Genomic DNA, 21,674 nt, shown 5'->3' with positions numbered 1-21,674 from the left:
ACCTCCAGGCTGGAAGGCTGTGAGTGGCCTAGGTGGGAGCTACAGCAGCAAAGCATTGTGAAGCATCCAGGATCACAGGGCTGGGGATGACACGACCCCTCACTGCTTTGGATTGTCCCCCAGAATTTGACAGGATCACTTGATAATTGCCCTCTTCCACTAATTCCCTTTGAAGTGTCTGGCATTGATCCGAGGCATAAGACAGGACAGTGGACTGGATGGACCATTGGCCTTACGCAATATGGCCATTCATACATTCTTATCCATGAAAGAACTGCAGGACGGCTGTTGATTTACTAAGCAATGTGATTCATTTAATTAGTTGTTGCCTAAAAATCAAAAGTTTGCCTCTTTTTTTAAAAGTCAGGATCTAAGGCTATATCTACACTAGACGGCAGATACGCAGTTCTAGCTACACTAATTGTGTAGCTAAAATCAACTTATCTGCACTTGGTTAACTTGTCTGTCTATGCACCGTAACTGTAGGATGTAGCAATAGTTAAATCTTCCTGATGTCAAGTTTAAGGCTATGTCTACACTAACCTGGAAGATCAACCCACTCAGGGTCAATCTTCTGGGGTTTGATTTTGTGCATTTAGTATGGACACACACAATCGATCTTTTAGGTGTCACAGTTGACCCCTGTACTCCTCGCGAGAGGGAGGTTGACATGAGAGCTTCTGATCAGAATTTCAGACAGTTCAGAATTTTCAGCTCTGAAGAAGTGGGTCTATCCTACGAAAGCTCATCACCCGTTAAATTATTTTGTAAGTCTTTAAAGTGCTACATGACTGCTTTTTTGTTCTCTCTTTAGAGTAAGTAATTTCCCCTTCAGGCACTCTCACCTTCTCATCACTGTTGGAGGTAAGTCACATCTACCCTGGTTTAATTAGCGCTAATATCATGGTACCACCTCTGTACCCTGCCTTTCTTTCACTTCAAGGGTCTGAGGAAGTGAGTGGTATCTCATGAAAAGTTATGCCTTCATAAATGTGTTAGCATTTAAGGTGTCTCCAAACTCCTTATTTTTGCTGAAACAAACACGGCTACCTCTCTGAGACATGTAAACAGACATTTCCTATCTATCACTGTAACTTGATTCAGAGATCAAAAGGGGATATTAATACTTCGATTAATCTTTGTTGAGATAATGTCATTGTCAAGATGTCTCTTTAATGTTTGAAGTAAACTGCTTAATGGATAAACTACCTGATGTTTAATTACCATTTGGTTATATCAAGAGACTACTATGTTCACCCCAGTCAAGGGGCTGTAGGAAATGTATAAAGGCTTTGGGGTCCTGATGCTTTTTTGTCTCATAGCTGCTTGGATGCTCATGGGTAAAGTTGCAAGCCATAGGAAATGAGATCACAGGATATCCCGTGCCTATTTTTAACGTACGATGATTTAGGGTCTCGGAGCTGCTTGAGGTTTCATACAGAAGAAACTTAATCCACCAGGTTCGAGATCCCAGTCATTAGCTGGAATCACCCGAACATGGATTTTGGACTATAACCATGGAATAAATTCTAAAAGAACTTTTGCAGCTACAAATATTCATTGACTGGTAGGTAACGTGTCTGATCCCCTGGAATTGGTAAAACTTTATTTGATGGGGCCGTCTAGATGGAAGCTGGAGACTGGGAACTTTAAGGGCTCTGCATGTTTTGGACTCTGATTGACCAATAAGGCTATAGAGAAGCTGTTTGGTGCTGGCTTGATGAACGTAAATATTGAACTAACCACCAGCTTTGGGGATTGGCTCTCTTATTTCTTGCAGTCAGGGGTGATGTGTAGGAGGGGCACGTGAGGTCACATGCCCACAAAGGCCATGGGTGGGAGGGGCTGGCTAGAGCAGGGGGAGTCTGGTGCCCATAGCAGGGGTCCAGCTCCCCTGTGCTCAACAGCAGTGGCAGAGGAAATGGAGCAAGATGCCCCCCTGCAGCTTTGTTCTCCTGGATACAGTGCTCCGGGGGAGGGGCAGGACTTCCCTTGTACTCCCTGGTGGGAAGTGGAGCGACACAGCATCTGGGAGCGGCAGTGGGGTCGCCTTGCTCTGCTTCCCCTGCTTGTGAATGTAGGGGGGAGGGGTGTCGGACCACTGCTGCAGGTGCCAGCCCTGCTAGTCCCCTGGGATGCTTCACTTGAAAGGGGCTGGGTGCGTGTGTGGAGACGGGGCTGGAAGAGGGCGTGCCTAGGTGGAGGGGGGGTTGTCCCCCCTCCCACGTTCCTGCTGACCTGTTGCCTCTGCTTGCAGTGCACCCTAATTGAGTGAACTCAGCTGGCTCCCCTGGGACCTGGCCACATTGCAGATAACCTGATTAAACAAGAGTAAGGTTTTTTTGGGTTACATAGGGTTACATTTCAGGATTTTTCTATAGTGTGCATAACAACCATTGGTGCAGGTGTAGCTCTTCCTCCACAACACTAACCCAGGTTTGTCTTTCATCCATGCTCATAATTCCCATCATCCTCCAGATCTGTTGACTGACCACGTGATTCAAACCAACAAAGGGCTGTTTGAGGGACTGTTTAGATCAGTACACAGCATGCTAACTTGTGTATTGAATTGTGTAGACTTACACTGCACAGGTACTGTAATATTTATAATGCACTCCAAAGCTGCTAGTACAATACATACTATTATTCGAGGCAGGTGTCTAACCTCTCCTGGTCCATAGATGCCTGGTGGGCGAAGAGCACATGTACGGAGCTTATCACCTCCTAGGAGATATAATGAAATGAGAGATTTTTTGAAATACTTTCTTTTCTGTTTATATTTTGAAAAATACACGACGACCAAACTCACCAATCCCTTTATACAGGCTGTATCTCTCTAGTCTGGCACCCTCTTGCCTGGAAACATCTGTGGTCCAGCATGGTAAGCAGTGGGAGTGTTGATAATGTTGCAAGACAATATTGACCTCCCAGGGTCTGGCAAATTCTCTCATTCGAGGGTGCAGGACTAGAGATATTCAACCTGGAGTAAATTCTCAATCTTCTTTTAAAATATGAATTTAGTACTCATGAAAGGTGCTGTCTTGCAAGTCCCAAACTGAAATTCTCTGACTGTAAAATAGCTGCAAAATTAACAGCCTCTTACAAACTTCCCCTCCTATATATCCCTTATGCCTAAACTTGCGGGGGCCACCTCCTACAGTCTACTTCAATTTCTAAAGAGGTGCCCAATCATCAGGCACACAGAACATTGAAAAGCACAGTATCTGATACAACTAGCTGTACTCAGACATCTCTGATCGCAGCTGTCGCAGGCTCACAAAAGGATAGAAACAATTTCTCAAGCAGCCAGCTTCCTTATCAGTTAGTTTTGATCTTAAAAATCCAAATACTTTAAATCTCATAGAAATCAAGAGGCCAGTGGTTCCCAATCTTTTCACTAGTGTGGACCCCCCCGCAACAAGCTGTTCACAGACCCCCATCAAAGGCAATTCTAGCTCTTATGTACATTTCACTGAATGAAAAAGGAAACCACAACATAGCTTTTTGGACAGCAATTAATAACATTATTGGAAGAAATTTCAGGTAAAATAAGAATTGATTATCACTTTGCAACTTATTTAAAACTTATTTTCTATGATAATTTTTATTGATCTTTTATTTTTTTCATGGACCCCATGCAATACCCTCATGGACCTCCAGGGGTCCGTGGACCCCGGGTTGAGAACCCCTGCAACAGGCAAACTGTGCAGTCTACTGTGCTTTCTGTATGAAACTGCTTCTAAGGATCAGATAGTTTCTGCACTAATAGTTTCAAGTTGTATCCTCACAGTCTACATCACAGTGGTGTGCTTCTGAGCTCACAACAATGGCTAGTAACAGCAAGGTCTGCCTAGGATAGACAAGAGCAGACCCTTCTTGCCTAGCAGAGATTGAACAGAGCATGCTTGGCCCCAGCTGCTGTGTACTCAGGATGTGAGAAACTAACATAACCCAGAACGTAAAAATCTAAGTGACAAGCAGCTGTCTGCCGTCCTCCATCTGTTGCAAGTTGTCTGAAAGCCCTAAAGACCTATGAGGATGAAGCTGGTGGCCAGAGTGTTCAGGGTCCGCTGTGTCTATAGTGAAGCTCAGTGGAACTATTGGCCTGAGTAAGGATTGTGGGTCATGGGTGCGGAACGCAGGCTCAGAGCCTGTATCTGATGTAGCATTTACAACCACCTTTAACTGACCTGAAGCATGGTTTTAATTGTCTGAACTCTGAATTATCCCTTTTTTCCTTTATGGGCAGTCTCGTGCCCACCTTAACATGCATGAGCACTGAAATTAGACACATTAATTGAGGGAAGAAAAGACCCTTTTTTATTGTTCAAAATTTGACATACTTTAGTGATATGAGGAAAGTAGAACTTTATATCTACCTTTTAGAGGGGTACCATTAGCTGCAAGGATCATTTGTTCTGCTATTGCTTTGGTTCTAGCATAATGATTGACCTGCTGGAAAGAGAGTGAAAAATCTAAGTGAAATTGCTTAATTACATTGCTAAATGTCCCCTCTGATAACATGTCGTTCAACTTGTACATATATCCAGCATGCTGACGTCCCTTCAATAAAACATTCTCAAAACATAGTCTGTAGAGAAATGATTTAGGATCGGTGGCCTAAACAATCTCTTTATGATAAAAGTGACAGACAGGTTAGCAGTTTTGGCAACACAAGCTTAGATTCCCAGCAAACAGAGCATAGCCCTCTTTTTAAATTCCATTGTTACTTCTGGTATGCTTCACATACAGGTTGAAGCTCTGTGGTCTGGCACTCTCTGGTCTGGCAATATCCATGGTGCAGCAGGACCCTGGATGCTGCTGGATCAGATAGCACCTGGGCCAGAGAACCCCAGCTGCCATCTGGCTGGTGCAGGGAGGTCCACTGGGGTAGCAGAGAGCCTGGCCGGCAGCCAGGAGCCCCTCTGACAGCTGGGAGTGGAGCTCTGCTGGCAGCCCCACAGCAGGAATCCTGGCTGGTGAGCCGGGAATGGAAACCTTCCTCCCCGCACAGTGGGAAGCCCTGCCAGGAGCAGAGTCCTCCAGGCAGCCTGGGGGCAGAGAATGAGGTAGCAACCAGTAGGGGAGCCCAGCCAGCAGGCTAGCAGCCCCCCTGGTGAGCCCAGAGGCCTGACATCCAATATTTCAGTTTGCTTTTTGCAAGATCCCAAATCTGCTTAGTTATAGACAAGGACTGAATACTCGGTCCCGGGCCACTCCAAGAAAATCTCACAACATTTAAGTCAGTCCTCTGGCAGCCTTACATCCCCTGAAATTCCTTTTGTTTGGGACCACTCAGGTTCTGAGGATGCCAGACCAGGGAGGTACAACCTGTTCATGCTTTAAAGGTTCACATGATTTGTTGGCAAGAGAGCTATTTGTGCTATAAATAACAGTGCTGTGAAAACAACAGAGTAGGCGCATATTGTATATATTAAACGTCACTTAATGAAGGTGTACATTTGCCCAGGCCAGATTGCTCTTGAGTCTGAAATTTTAAGCTGCTGAAGGGCTCAATTATCTCATGTGCTGGGGCAGCTCTGGGGCGTTCTGGTCACAATGTCCCTAAAATCAGCTTATTGGAGACACTGCCCCAATGTAGAGAAATCACAAGGTGGCTGAAGGTTACCGTAGTGGTTCCTATATGTCCCAACTGCTGACATTATGGAGTTGTAGCTAGGGAGAGAGAGAAGTGACAAGGGCTCCCTTACAAGCGGGGATCACAGACTTTCGAATGGCCACTTAGGGGTTGGAAGAGGCTGGCGTAGGAGCTGCTATAGAGTCTCACTACACCATAGAAGGTGACACAAAGGGAGGAAAAATGACTGATAAGACCTCTGCTTAGTGCCCCTTCAGCATGAAGGAGTGTGCAGCATGTGTAGAACCAGACAGAGCACTCACTTACTGCATGATCCTTTGATACCTATTGTCTGTATAGATTCCAATTCTGGTGGTGTGCATGAGCCCCAAGTGCCCGAGTGGCTTCTTTGAATAGCAGAGTCCACTGGGGCAGCCCATGCTCCCTGAGACACCTGGTGACCCTTGTAGTGCAGCATATAAGGAGTGGGGAGCCCCAGCTACTTCTCAGTTGCTTTGCTAATGAACAACTCCCTAGAGCAGAACTTTGAATTAGCTGATATGGAGGGCAGGTAGTGGAATCTACATGGATCATACACCTCAAGGAATCACCAAGCGTGGAAGCTGTATGGACAGTCAAAGAAGAGGTGACTCCTAAATGCATGAAGTGTTCTGGGGACAGGGAAAAGTGAGTGGCCCAAGTGGACAAGGCACAGTGTGCTCCGGATTCCAGCTGGTGAACATTCCCCAAGAACCAACAGCAAGTTGGATGAAACTAGAACAACCCCCAGGTAACTCTCAAATAGTCTGTCAAACAGAAGACTGAGGGGGGCCATGATAACAGCTTTCATGTCTGCAAAAAGTAGTTACAAGGAGCAGTGAGGAAAAAATATTCTCCTTAATCTCTGAAGACAGGACAAGAAGCAAAGGGCGTTAATTGTAGCAAGGGAGGTTTAGGTTGGACATTAGAAAAAACTTAACTGTCAGGGTGATTAAGCACTGGAATACATTGCCCAGGGAAGTTGTGGAATCTCCATCACTAGAGATTTTGAATAGTAACAGAGTAACACTATTAGTAACAATAAAAGTAATTAGTAATAGTAGCATTATTTCCAGTAAAGCACTATCTCCAGATCTGAAGAAATGGGTCTGCCCCATGAAGGCTCATCACCCAATAAATTATTTTGTTAGCCTTTAAAGTGCTACATGACAGCTGCTTGGGTTTTTTTTTAGAGATTTTTAAGAGCAGGTTACAAAAACATCTGACAGGACTCTTCTAGAATCTAGATGGTGCTTGGTCCTGCCAGGTGTGCTTGAGGTCCCTTCCAGTTCTAGTACTCTAGGATTCTATACTGGAACAGGGTAGAGAGCCAGGGAATCAAGAGTCTTTGACAGCCCCCTGCGTAAAGAATCTCCCCATTTTTTTCAAATTCCAATATTTCAGTTTGCTTTTTGCAAGATCCCAAATCTGCTTAGTTATAGACAAGGACTGAATACTCAGTCCCGGGCCACTTTAAGAAAATCTCACAGCATTTAAGTCAGACCTCTGGCAGCAATAGCTACCTATGCCCAAAGACAAACTCACGCTAGCAATTTAAATGAACTCCCTCTATGGGAGCAGACTTTGGAACATCAGTACAGTTACATTAAGCAGTGCGTTTAACTGATAAAACTGAATTGGTCAATTGGAAAGTAAAATACCTTTTCTAGTGGAAAATATGGTAGGGTTTCCTCATCTCCTTCTTCAATGGTATTCCCTCCAAACACCACATTCACCGTACTAGTGTATATCAGCCTAGGGATATTTCTTTGTTTGCAAACTACAACAATATATGACATAAATTGTAAAGAAAAAGGGAAGAATATGAAAATCCACATCAGCTGGCAGTGAACATTTTTTTTTGTTAAAGGCAACTTCCGGAAACATAAGGGCAGCCTTTTGGTTTAGCATTATTTTTCAATTAATATAACACCTTTCATTCGTAGACGTGGATGAAAATTTCTCTATTAGCTAGTGTCTTAGAACACTTTGGAAATGGAAAGTGCTATGTAAATGCTATTGTAGTTACCAACTGCTTTACATGAACACAGCAATCACAACACCGCTGAATTGCAGTCACAGTTTGGAGAGGGAAATTACTTGTGTGAGTACACCTTGATGGAAATAAAACGCCCTGCTGTTTTTTCAGTCATATCAAGTGAAATATTTTTACATTGTCTGGCTGAGTTAGAAAAGGAGATCAATATGCATACTCACGTGATGAAATAGATCATAAATGACCAGTGTCATCCTAAGGACTGACATGCTTGAGCAATAAGCAGCTCTTATAACGATGCTGCTGCTTCTTCTTTTATCACTGTGGTGTCCAACCAGCCCTGAGGCAGTAACCGCCACAGTGACTATTGTTCTAGTGAACTAGCCACATTATTCTGAAAATACATTTATTGTTCAAGTCAACTGTCACACCCTGTGATGGGGTTCAGGGGTCCCCCTGCACTGCACCCTGTCTGCTGGCAGGATTGACTCTCACTCAGCAGGTACAACAGAAGGTTTATTAGGCAACAGATGCCCAGTTTCTCCCAGAAGCGACAGCACAGCAGCCAGAGACAGTCCTTCCAACCAGTCCTGGGGAGAAGACCCCGAGGGGTGCCCCGCTGGGGTGTAGCTTTCCCCCTCCTCTCGCTGGCTGCCTTCCAGCTCCTCTTTCCCCAGCTTCCTAACTGCCGCCCCCGATTCAAAACTCAGCTCAGCTCCTCCCTCGTCTTTGTTCAGGCAGAGGTGTTACCTGCCAGTTGTAGCCCCAGGGTCATCCTTAGCCACTGGGAGCTGCTGCTAGCCTCAGACATCCAGCCTGACTCACACATGCACTCCCCCCACTCCATCACACACCCTACTGGCCAAATAGCCAAATGTGGCTAGTGGCTAGAATGTTGGACATCATGGTAAAATCTAGCATCTTTGTCATGTGCCTTGTATATTTGCACACCCCTCCATGAGGTTATCTCCATTCTCAGCTGTGAGAGCTTAGTTGTGAGTTGTCTTCCGAAAGGGCTCATTGGCAGAGCTCCCCAAAGCACTGTGCCCAGGATTAGGGGGGAAAAAAAAGTGGACATATTTATGTTACATTAGGATTTAATTCTGCTACCCTTAGTCGCAATGAGTAGTGCCTTACTCTGTGAGGAAGGATGGAAGAGTTGGTTTTGGTCTGCCCAATCAATGCACTAAAGTCCTGAGATGCATGGGAGTGTTTTCACTGACTTCAAGAGGCTTTGTATCAGGCTCCAAGACAGAAAATCTAGGTACATACCATCAATGACCACTTTTGTTCCACCGACATTTGTGGATTCAATCCGTTCCTTCTGTAGCTAGAAATAGAGAAGTTGTGCAGGATTTAATGAATTTAACCATTTAAATTCACCACACAGCTTTGTAACTGCCAAAATGAACGCAGTTATGTCCACTTTGCTCCTTGTTTTATGTTCTTGCAGAGGTCGGGTCTACTTTGTTGTCAATGTACATGTACAGGGGTCAGCAACATAAAGAGCTAGAAGAGCCATTTTTTCAAATTTGGTAAAAAAATCAATTATTCAAGAGCCGCAACGCATATGAACAACACTTTATTAGCAATACGATCAAAACACACATACAGTATCATATCTCACGCGGCACTGCACCTTTCAAAGGGGGAGTTATCCAATGTTCAGAGATCACACGTTGTTTGCCATTTAGATACGAGTTGTCCATTGCTGCTGTTTCAGACATTCAGCGTTTACCAAAAATAATCAGGAGGGTTTCTTTCGTTTTTTGTTTGTTAACTTTGCAATTATAGCACTGGGAGGCACAAAGAAGTCCTGGAAGAGCTGCATGCAGCTGTGGAGCTGCAGGTTGCAGACCCCTGTACATGTAAGTAGAGTTTATGTTAAAAAAAAAAAATGGAATGGGGTGAGAAACCGATTCCAAGACCTCAGTTCTCTGGTTTGCCCAAACTATGACTGGCACAGGAACGGGAGTTGGAAGGAGAGTTCCCTCTAATTTTTTCCATCCTTGGGGGAATACCTCATTTTGTCATGTGCACCAAAGGCACGCGTAGCTGTGCATCATTGGGAGACACTCACACTGGCAGCTGTGGGAGCCGCAGGTGTTCTGTCAATCAGCTGGGTGGCACCTGAATTTCTCCTGGGTTGCTGCCCAAGCACTCGTCTTACAGGGAACACTGGTTAGAAGATGGATTTATAGCACCTCTGTGATTTCCCCTATCCTGGGTTCTGACCACAGTCCTGTCCTGTCCACCCAGCCCAATAACTTAACCAGCCTCACGGTTGCATTCTGATTATTTTGGGCTCTGCGGTAATATTGATGAATTGCTTCTTAGTATTTAATACATCCCTCCTCATTCCCTAATTGGATTACTTGACCTTTATAAATAACTTTGGTTTACACTTTAATTCTATTCATCAGAAGCTTAAACAACTCATGGTTATATGCACCACATATGTTTTCCTCAAGCATTTAAATGAATAAAATTGTATGTGTATAAAAGGTTTAAAATAAAAAGTTTGTGATTTTTTCATGCCACCTACCCACCTTCATGTGAACAGTAGAGTTTTAAAAGATTCTGTTTATTGTGTCGAGTGCAGTATGTATGACTACCTACCCTGTGGGTGGGTGGCGTATGTGTGCGCTCGATGTAAGGAGCTCCTGGCCCTCAGAGACTGAGTGCGTGCTTTGGAGGCCAGAGTGGCTGAACTGGAGGAGCTAAGGAAGGCAGAGGTGTTTGTTGATGAGACTTTCCGGGACATAGTAGGGCTGTCCCACCTCCAGTCTGACAGTCCTGATGCTGTTATGGAGGATGAAAGGCTCAGGGAAGGAGAGCAGTCAATGGGAGCAGAGGGAAACCATCCCATAGTTGGGACCCTCCTTCCAGAGGGTGCTGTTGTATCCTCTCGTGCTGAGGATACTTCTCCGGGGGAGGGAGCGCCAGCTGTTAGGAAGAAGCAGGTTTTAGTAGTGGGGGATTCGATCATTAGAAATATAGATAGTTGGATTTGTGATGACCGGGAGAACCGTATGGTGACTTGCCTGCCTGGTGCGAAGGTTGCGGATCTCTCGAGGCATCTAGACAGACTTATGGGCAGTGCTGGGGAGGAGCCGGTCGTCGTGGTACATGTTGGTACCAATGACATAGGGAAGGGTAGAAGAGATGTTCTGGAGGCCAAATTTAGGTTACTAGGAAAGAGACTGAAATCCAGAACATCTATGGTGGCATTCTCTGAAATGCTTCCAGTTCCACGCGCAGGGACAGATAGACAGGCAGAACTTCAGAGTCTCAATGCGTGGATGAGACGATGGTGTAGGGAAGAGGGGTTTAGATTTATTAGGAACTGGGGACACTTTTGGGGTAGGGGGAGCCTATACAGGAATGATGGGCTCCACCTAAATCAAGGTGGATCCAGACTGCTGGCATTAAACATTAAAAATGTTGTAGAGCAGTTTTTAAACTAAGAGGTGGGGGAAAGCTGATTGGTGCGGGGGAGCACCTGGATCGGACAGAGACTTCTCTTACACGAGGCTCCATAGATAGGGATTCCCTAGAAGTTAGTCAGATAGGGAACGTGGGAAATAATATATGGGCAAGATCAGATGTGAAACAATCGCATATAAAAAAATCCAACGCGTCTGTGAAAGGCAGACATATAAATAGTGGTAGTTTTTTAACATGCTTTTACACTAATGCTAGGAGTCTGTCTAATAAGATGGGTGAACTGGAGTACCTCATATCAAAGGAGGAAGTTGACATAATAGGCATCTCAGAAACATGGTGGAATGAGGAAAATCAGTGGGACACTATCATACCGGGATATAAATTATATCGGAAAGACAGAACAGGTCGTGCGGGTGGCGGAGTGGTACTATATGTGAAGGATAATATAGAATCAAATGAAGTAAAAATCCTAAAGGAATCAAAATGTTCCATAGAATCATTATGGATAACAATTCATTCCTCTAATATGAATATGGCATTAGGAATATATTACCGACCACCTAACCAGGACAGTGATAGTGATGCTGAAATGTTAAGGGAGATTAGAGAGGCTATCAAAATAAAAAACACAGTAATAATAGGAGATTTCAATTATCCCCATATTGATTGGGTGCATGTCACCTCAGGACGGGATTCAGAGATTAAAGTTCTTGATGCCTTAAATGACTGCTTCTTGGAGCAGCTAGTACAGGAACCCACAAGGGGAGAGTCAATTCTCGATCTAGTCTTGACTGGAACGCAGGATCTGGTCCAAGAGGTAACTGTTACTGGACCGCTTGGAAATAGTGACCACAATATAATAACTTTTAATATTCCTGTGTTGGGAAGAACACCGCAGCGGTCAAACACTCTGGCATTTAATTTCAAAAAGGGGAATTACACTAAAATGAGGAAGCTAGTTAAACAGAAACTAAAAGGTAGAGTAATTAAACTAAAATCCCTGGAAGCTGCATGGAAACTGTTTAAAGACACCATACTAGAGGCCCAACTTAAATGTATACCCCAAATAAAAAAACACAGTAAGAGACCTAACAAAGAACCGCCATGGCTAAACAGCCATGTTAAAAAGGCAGTGAGAGAGAAAAGGGCAGCTTTGAAAAAGTGGAAGTCAAATCCTAGTGAGGAAAATAGAAAGGAACATAAACACTCCCAAATTAAGTGTCATAATGTAGTAAGAAAAGCCAAAAAAGATTTTGAGGAACAGCTAGCCAAAAATTCAAAAAATGATAGTAAAATGTTTTTTAAATACATTAGAAGCAGGAAGCCCGCTAAAAAAGCAGTGGGGCCCTTGGACGATAAAGATATAAAAGGAGCGATCAAGGAAGACAGTGCCATTGCGGAGCGATTAAATGATTTCTTTGCTTCAGTCTTCACGGCTGAGGAGGTTACAGAGGTTCCTAAATCTGAGCCAGCCTTTTTAGGTGACAAATCTGAGGAACTCACTCAGATTGAAGTGACATTAAAGGAGGTTTTGGAGTTAATTGATAAGCTGAATAGTAACAAGTCTCCAGGACCAGACGGCATTCACCCAAGGGTTCTGAAAGAACTCAAATGTGAAATTGCGGAGTTATTAACAGTGGTTTGTAACCTATCCTTTAAATCCACTTTGGTACCAAATGACTGGAAGACGGCCAATATAACGTCAATATTTAAAAAAGGCTCTAAAGGAGACCCTGGCAATTATAGACCGATAAGTTTAACATCAGTACCAGGCAAATTAGTAGAAACACTAGTAAAGAATAAAATTGCAAGGCACGTAGAAGAGCACGAATTGTTGGGCAAAAGTCAGCATGGTTTCTGCAGAGGGAAGTCGTGTCTAACTAATCTATTAGCATTCTTTGAAGGGGTTAATAAACATGCGGACAAGGGGCACCCAGTGGACATAATATACCTAGATTTCCAGAAAGCCTTTGACACGGTCCCACACCAAAGGCTTTTATGTAAATTAGGTGGTCATGGGATAGGAGGAAAGATCCTTTCATGGATCGGGAATTGGTTAAAAGACAGAAAACAAAGGGTGGGAATAAATGGTAAATTTTCACAATGGAGGAGGGTAACTAGTGGTGTTCCCCAGGGGTCAGTCCTGGGACCGATCCTGTTCAACTTGTTCATCAATGATCTAGAAAATGAGGTAAGCAGTGAGGTGGCAAAGTTTGCAGATGACACCAAGTTGTTCAGGACAGTCAAAAGCAAAAGGGATTGTGAAGAACTACAAAAAGATCTCAGCAAACTGAGTGATTGGGCAGCAAAATGGCAAATGAAATTTAATGTGGGTAAGTCTAAGGTAATGCACATTGGAAAAAATAACCCAAATTACACGTACTACATGATGGGGTCAAATTTAGCTATGACAGATCAGGAAAGGGATCTTGGAGTTATAGTGGATAGTTCTCTGAAGACATCCATGCAGTGTGCAGCGGCAGTTAGTAAAGCAAATAGGATGTTAGGAATTATTAAAAAAGGGATCGATAATAAGACAAAAGATATCATACTTCCCCTATATAAAACTATGGTATGCCCACATCTTGAGTACTGCGTGCAGATGTGGTCTGCTCACCTCAAAAAAGATATATTGGCATTAGAAAAGGTTCAGAAAAGGGCGACTAAGATGATTAGGGGCTTGGAACGGGTCCCATATGGGGAGAGGCTAGAGAGCCTGGGACTTTTCAGTTTGGAAAAGAGGCGACTGAGGGGCGATATGATAGAGGTATATAAAATCATGAATGGTGTGGAGAAAGTGAATATAGAAAAATTATTTACCTTTTCCCATAATACAAGAACTAGGGGACACCAAATGAAATTGATGGGTAGTAGGTTCAAAACTAATAAAAGGAAATTTTTCTTCACACAGCGCACAGTCAACCTGTGGAACTCCTTGCCCGAGGAGGCTGTGAAGGCCAGGACTCTATTAGGGTTTAAAAAAGAGCTCGATAAATGTTTGCAGGTTAGGTCCATAAATGGCTATTAGCCAGGGATAAAGTATGGTGCCCTAGCCTTCAGAACAAGGGCAGGAGATGGATGGCAGGAGATAAATCACTTGATCATTGTCTTCTGTTCTCCTTCTCTGGGGCACATGGCATTGGCCACCGTCGGCAGATGGGATGCTGGGCTGGATGGACCTTTGGTCTGACCCAGTATAGCCATTCTTATGTTCTTATGTTCTTAAAAAAAATCAAGAAAATGGTACTCACTTGCTGTAGTCCTGACATTCCATATGAAGCCATATGAAAAACACAGTCAACCCCTCCACTAGCCTTGAATACTGCATTATAATCCCTCACATCACCCTGCGATAAACCAGAAAACAAGAGATTAGGCAAGAACGGCATCATTATAAATTTTTTATGTAACTAATCGGTATTGTTATGAAAAAATCTAAATAATTCTGCACCCTTCGCACAATTGTTTTGTGCACTAATACTAAATAAGCTTTTACAAAACTTTACAGCAAAGTCCCTCAGAGAGTATTTCTTTAGCAACAAGAAACATAGGGCTAGGTATAGTTTGGTTGAAGGGTAGCATGTTTTTCACCCCAGGTCCTATAGTCTTCATGATGGTAAAACTACAGATTGTACCTCTCAAAACTGGGATTATTTGGTCCGGCAACATTCGTCCTCTGGCAGGGCCAGGGATGTTCCTGGATCAGAGAGCCACAGGCTGGAGAGGGCAGCAGCAGGCTGGCATCTGGCAGTTTGGCTGGGGCCAGCATCTGCGGGGATGGGGCCGGGGCCAGGGCCAGGGCCAAAGCCAGGGCTGGAGCCTCAGCCGATGGCAGCAGGGCTATGACAGCAAGCTGCGGCAGTGGGGCTGGAGCTGTGGCTGGGTCCAGAGCCCATGACAAGCAGCAGCAGGGCCGAGGCTGATATCAGGAGGCTGAACCCAGCAGCAGCGCCGTAACTGAGGTGGCGCAGGGCTGGGGAGCTAGTGGCAGGAGACCTCTCCTGGTCTGTCAGGTACCCTGACTGGTCCCAGTGTTGCTGGACCAGGGTAAGTCATTGCTGGGGAGGGTCAGTGATTTGCAATGTTGCCACCCTGAGGTCAGGAATACTTTATTGTATTCCTAATAGATCACAGATCGTATCTCAGCTTTTGCATTTTATTACATACGTATAAAATATCCATCTGATTTACCACAGATTATGCTAAACATGTTTGCCAGACGTTTGCTATTTAATTGGCATCAGGGATAGTTTTATGCAAAGTTTCAGGGTAGATTATATTCCTCTAGATGGATATAAAAACCAACAAGAAATTCTATGGTTGGATGGTGAGATTACGTCATCAGCTGTGACTCGGACTACAGATTGAACGTCTCTAGTCCGGCATGATTTTCGTTAGCTGGATGTCCACTTATCATGGGTGTGGCCACCAGTCCTGGCTGTCATGTTCTGTGCTGTTATTTAGCTCTAATTCAACCCTAAATGTCTTCTCAGAGCCCAATAAGCAGTGGAAGTGTTGGTAATGCTGCTAGACAATACTGATCTTCCCATGGTTTGGCAAATTCGCTGACTTGGCACCGGTCAGGTCCTGAGAGTGCTGGACAAGAGAGATTCAAACTGTACTATCACAGACCTAATAAAAATACGTTTTGCACCTCAAATTGTTAATGCATTTCACAAACACGAATTCTTAAGCTTTACAACACTCCACCAGCAGTTTTCCCTCTAACATTTTCCATCCGCGGGCTGGATAAATCTTGTTTTGTGCACCACCAACAGAAACACATGCTGGCGGCTGTGGATAAGGTGCTTAGCTTACAGGGAAAACTGCTTATGAGTCAGAGAAATAATATTTGAGCTAGCCAGTTTACAGCGGAAGTGTAGGCAGAGAGGTGAAGTGATTGGCCTAAGATCACACAACCATTCCAGTGCTGGAAGTAGACCATCCAGATGGCCCAATTTCTAAATTTGTGCAATTTATTTGCAAATTTGACTCCATTAACCAAGGATTAAACAGAGACTGAGAGTGGCTCACCCCTTACAAAAGGAGCTTCTCTGCCCTAGGTGTTAACATCTCCACATTAGACTGACAATAGGCCATATCCCCCCCATCTTATCTGACTTGTTTTTTCCTCTTTTCATACATACTACTGATAATGGGCCTTTTCCACCCAGGCTGAATAGACCTTGTCAGCTCTGGCCCTCCCTTTTACTGAGGCCCCACTCTTTAAATACCCCTCTGAAACCACCCCCCACACTCATGCATCTGATGAAGCGGGTCGTTGCCCACGAAAGCTTATGCTCCAAAATACCTGTTAATCTATAAGGTGCCACAGGACTTCTTGTTGTTCTCAATTTCTAAGCTGCAACTCTCACCACAAACTGGTAGCATCACCCCTCTGTGATTAGTTCATATACATGCTACAATTTTTAAATCACTTTGTTAAAATTTTAAAAAAAATTGTTCTAGTGGATTCTATCAGTCTGGTCCTCAGATGGTGTAAACTGCCAGTCCTCCATTTACTTCAATGGAACTATACTGATTTACACCAGCTGCAAATCTTGCATGTAATTTCTAATGAGGTTTTTGATGTTGCTTATGACAGCTCTGTGTTATGTGAAAACTGTTAAGATGACAACTTGCTGCAGAACACAGAAGTAGAACAATTCCTTTAATGTGATTATTGTTAAAATGTTAACTTTACCATACCTGGAAATGCAGTGCTCCATTAGGAAGCTCCCATTTAGGCTTTTGTATATCAAAGAGAACAACAGCGATTCCTAATTTAGTGAGCTCACATCCCAGGCTGTACCCTACGTAACCTCCGCCTCCTGTTACCAGTGCCTTCCTGCTTTTCAGATGTGGTCCAGCTTCTCCTTTGAGGTTGCAGCCAGATGATTGGTTCCCAAGGGGCAGTACTTCATCAGCCCTGTTTTGTGTCATGGCTACAGCTGGTAAGACTATTTGAAAACTCCACAGAACTCTGGTGTGCAGATGATTTGAGTGTAATGTTACAAAGCTCCACGCATGATTGCAAAGATTTCCTTTCTCTAACCTGTTTGGAGGGGATAAAGATAAGTCACTGTGCTAGTTGTAGGATTTCCAGGTATAAAGAGTAACTGATATTAATGCTCATTCATATGTTCAGCTTTAGTCGTTTTCTGTTTCATCACAAATTCCATGTTAAATAAAAAAGAAATTCTGGCATTCTGCAAACATTCCATGCTGTCACCTACAGCTTATCAGTTACAAAATATCTTTAATAATAATTTACTGGAAATGTTATAGTGTGGAAAGATTCACAAAACGTTCATATATTATTGCCCTATATAAATGCATGAGTTTATATTTGATCAAGAGGAGAACTATAACAATATCCCTAACTGCCTGTATATATCATTCTTCCACTTTGTGCCAAATTATAACAATCAAAAATTGTTACCATTTAATGACTGTTTCCCCACACAAACTTAGGATTTTTGCCCTGTTTCTGTAGCATCTCTCCTCATAAAAGTCACTACCACAGCTGGCACCCTTGTTGGAAGCCTCAGCAGAATGAGAACTAAATGGGTGAGGAGATTACACTTGCCCAATTGCTCTTAGGGTGGATACCCCACCCACACCCTGGAGCAGATGCAGGCCAAAGTGAAAGAACTGAGGCAGGGTATGTCCAGGCACAGTATGCTCAGCACAAGTTGGGATCAGGGCTGTTGACACGGCAGAGGGTGTCCCCCCGCCACACCGCCACCGGTGCAGGAGCAGCTGGGAACCCCACCAGGAGCACAGCTGGAGCCAAAGATGGACCCTGAGCCCAGCCAGGGGATGCTTGTCATCACCCTGGACTTGAGCCCCTCCCAGCAAGGCTATGTGTAGGGCACCTCTGGACATCTTTGAGGGACCCTCCAGTAAGTACCCCATGGGTCACCCACCCCGGGCGCAGATGGGGTGTGCTGTGAGACTCACCAGGCTGGCTTGGGCGGGACCCCACGCTGCAGTCCCAGCACTTGCAACTATGTGCAAGGCGGTGAGGTATCCCACCTGGACGCAGCAGTCAGCCCCTGGGCCCGAGCATTGGCCTGCTGCCAGGCCCATGGGGGCTGCATGAGCCCTAGGGGCCTGCCAGCCCCATGAGTGGTGGCCCGCCCCCAGACAGACCCCCGAGAAGTGCGGCTCTTGGCTCACAGGTATGTCTGCAGGCGACAGGCAGTGCCCACCCCCATGGACAGTGCCACGAGCTGTACATATGTGGAAGGCCCCAGGGACGGAGAGGCTGCACCCAGCACACCCACCACCCATGCAGGGACCTCTCTGTGGCTGGACAACCCCCCCAGGCCACTAGCTCATCGGCTGGGGGGTGACAGAAGAGCAGCAGTCAGCCTGGTCTCTGAGGCACCGTGGGTCCCCTGTGAGGCAGGGGCCGCCATGCAGGATACACATGCCTGTGCTCCGGGGACACCCCGGTCCCTTGGCCCAGGGGTGGGGGCTGCTGCTCACAGGGAGTGGGGGCAGCAGGCAGGGCCTTAGGGGATGTGTGGTGGGAATGACACACCAACTCTCCTCCCTCTCCCTTACAGCTGCACCGTCTGAGGGCTGGGCCAGCCAGCCCCAGCAAGGGACTGGAGCTAGCCAGCCCGGGAGCAGCAGCAGAGAGGGCCAGCATCCCACCACTGCCAGCATCCCACACCACCATCACCCTGACAGTGATGCCCTGCAGGCCTATACAGCCACACTCAGGAGGCAGATGGATCTCCTGGAGCCATGGCTGCGAGAGGACTGGGAGTGGTAGGTGTAGGAGTGGGAGTGAGGGACGCAGGCCTGGGATCAACTGATGTACCATCTGGACACTGTCACCAGCACCTGGCGGGACCAGTTGGCCCAGGCACCCACGCCTTCCACCCTCACACCCCCTGCTGCCACCGCTCCTCCCAGCCCTGCCCCCCTGGCCCTGCTATCCTGCCCCGATGGACATCCCGATGGCAGTCCCGGAAGCAGCCTGGTGGCTACAGGCTATGGCTGCATCCCTGCTCCCCAGGCCCGCCCTGCCATACCAGTCCCCGACGCCTCCCAGGCTCCCCCTGAGCTGCCAACTCAAACTTCCCACCCCCATACCTCCCCATGCTCCTGGCTCCATTCCAGCCCCGACAGGGACCCCGAACCACGGTGGGAGAGGATCCTGCAGCAGGTGTCATTCAGGGTTCCACTGCCCCGTGGGGTCATGGCCACCGCCCCACCACTAGACTGAGATCCCTCACCCCCCGTCCCAAGCCCCTACAACGTATACAGTTACCCACCATTGCACACTGTAAATGGCTATTTGCACAACTTTTATTTTGCACAGATTTTTCTATTTTAAAGTAAAGAGTTTATTTGTTCACAACCCCTGTGTCCCTCGTTATTGGGGAGGGGTTGGGAAGGGTGAGTGGGTGAAGGGAGGGGTCATGGTGGGGATGGGGTAGGGCTGTGGGCCTGAGGCCCCCTCCTGGGGTGCCCCTAGGAGGGCTATTGGGGGCTGCAGGAGAAGCTGTCTCTTCTGTCTGCTGGAGCTGCAGACTGTCCCTGTAGGCTTGTGGGCTTGGCAGATGGGAGCTGCACCCAGCTGTTCATTGCTGTGGCTGGTGTCTGCCCCCCATCCCAGGAGGAAGGCCTCCCCATTCTCCTCCACAATATTGCGGAGGGCACAACAGGTGCCCATGACTTGGGGGACATTGTGCTCCCCCACATCCGGCTGGATCAGGAGGCACCTGAAAGTGAAGTTCCTCACCTTGGTGCAGTAACTTTTGTTCATTGAGATGTGTCTCCATGGGTGGTAGGCTCATATTTTGGAGCCAAAGATTTCGTGGGCAAAGACCCGCTTCATCAGATGCATGAGTGGGGGTGGGGCGTTCAGAGGAGGATTTAAAGAGGGAGTCTCAGTCAAGGGGAGGGCCAACACTGACAAGATCTATTCAGTCACTGAGGATGTGGCCCATTATCAGCAGTTAATGTGAAGTTGTGGACATCAAGAGAGGGGAAATCAAGTCAGGTGGGATGTGGCCCATTATCAGTAGCTAATGTGGAGGTGTGAACATCAAGAGCAGAGAAATGCTTTTGTAATGGGCCAACCACTACTCCCAGTCTCTGTTCAATCTTTGGTTGATGGAGTCAAATTTGCAAATGAATTGCAGCTCTGAAATTTCTCTTTGCAGTTTACTTTTGAAGTTTTCTCGTTGTAGGACTGCTACTTTTAACTGTTACTGAGTGTTCAGGTATCTTGAAAGTACAGTGGGAGCTAAACTAAAAGTCAACAGTAACCCACTTTCTCAGTATAACAGTATTCAGCAGAGTCCCAAGACTCAACTGGTAACTTTAACTATTAATTAAACCTTTTTTTTTAAAAAACAGGAACAAGAACTATTAACTGGATCCAAACTGTGTGCAAGAAAGCTTAAGAGAGAGACTCTCTCTCTAACGAACTCCATGAGGAGAAGAGAGAAGAAACGTTCCATCTGCAGCCTGAGGTGGTTGAAGAGAAACTGGTGGGAGCTGGACTGTGCACGTCACAAAAAGGGCACGAACATCAAGAGATGACAGCCGTGCAAGCGTGTTGCGGCTGACTACAGCTCTAGAAAGTTCTCCATTCTGTGGTGCTGGGACGAGCCCAGCACCTGATGTGGAGCAGTCCTGGGGCCACTTGAAGAAGAACCGTGCTTTCAGACAGCCGACGCACACTCCACCTGGTTCCATGCCCCGTTCAGGTGGGTGTTGAAGAAGGGCTGGGTGGAGTCCAGGTGGCTGGTGTAGGGCCTCATGAGCCAGGGCATGAGGAGGGAGGCAGCATCCCCCATGATGCTGAGTGTCATCTGCATGTCCCTGACTGCCAGCTCCTGGCAGGAGATGGAGGTGCCCACCTCCATTCTCCGGCACAGGACAGAATTACAGAACACCTGCATGTCGTGTGCCCGGCCCAACCACCTGACATACACATCGAGGAACTGTCCCTGGTGGTCGACCAAGGCCTGCAGCATGATGGAATGGTACCACCTGTGGCTTATATGCTGTGCAGTGCAGTGCGGTGCGGTGGTCCGGGACACAGATGGGGATGTGGGTCCCCTCAATTGCTCCAAAGCAGTTGGGGAACCCCAGGGTGGTGAAGCTGGCTATGACCACATTGAGGTCTGCAATGCAGATGACCTTCCAGAGCAGGATGGCGTTAATGGCCGTCACTGACCAAACACACACGGGAGGGAGCGAGGGAGGGTGTCCCTGGTTCCTGGTGGGCTCCCCTGCCCCCTACCACCCCCCTTTCCCACCGGGCTCTCTGGGTGCTCTTACTCACCCACCAGGCCCACTCCCCCCGGCACCCCGGGCAGCAGGTCTGTGTGAGGATGGGACAGCACATTCCCCTGGGCATGGGTTTTCCTACTCCCCCCCAACCCAACTTTTCGTACGCCCAACACTGCTCCCTGAGGGTCCTCCTTGGGCGAGACACCCTTCCCCCACCTATGCACGACCTTCAGCCTGAGAGTGCCTGACCTACACGAGGACGGCTCCAATGGTGGACTTCCCCACACCGAACTGGTTCCCAATGGAGTGGTAGCTCTCTGTGGTGCCGACTTTCCCGGGGGCAATGGCGAC

At 46.4% G+C, this 21,674-nt stretch overlaps 1 pseudogene; it reads right to left on the bottom strand.

Annotated features, from left to right (window-relative positions):
• Positions 1-20,783, bottom strand: part of LOC142021859 (putative short-chain dehydrogenase/reductase family 42E member 2) — a 41,944-nt pseudogene extending 21,161 nt beyond the window's left edge.
• Between the last annotated feature and the right edge of the window lie 891 nt (positions 20,784-21,674).

The sequence above is a fragment of the Carettochelys insculpta genome, chromosome 16 (genome assembly GCF_033958435.1).
Source record: "Carettochelys insculpta isolate YL-2023 chromosome 16, ASM3395843v1, whole genome shotgun sequence".
NCBI classification, from domain to species: Eukaryota; Metazoa; Chordata; order Testudines; family Carettochelyidae; genus Carettochelys; species Carettochelys insculpta.
Note: the sequence above shows the minus strand (reverse complement) of the source record. Positions and strands in the feature narration are given on the sequence as shown.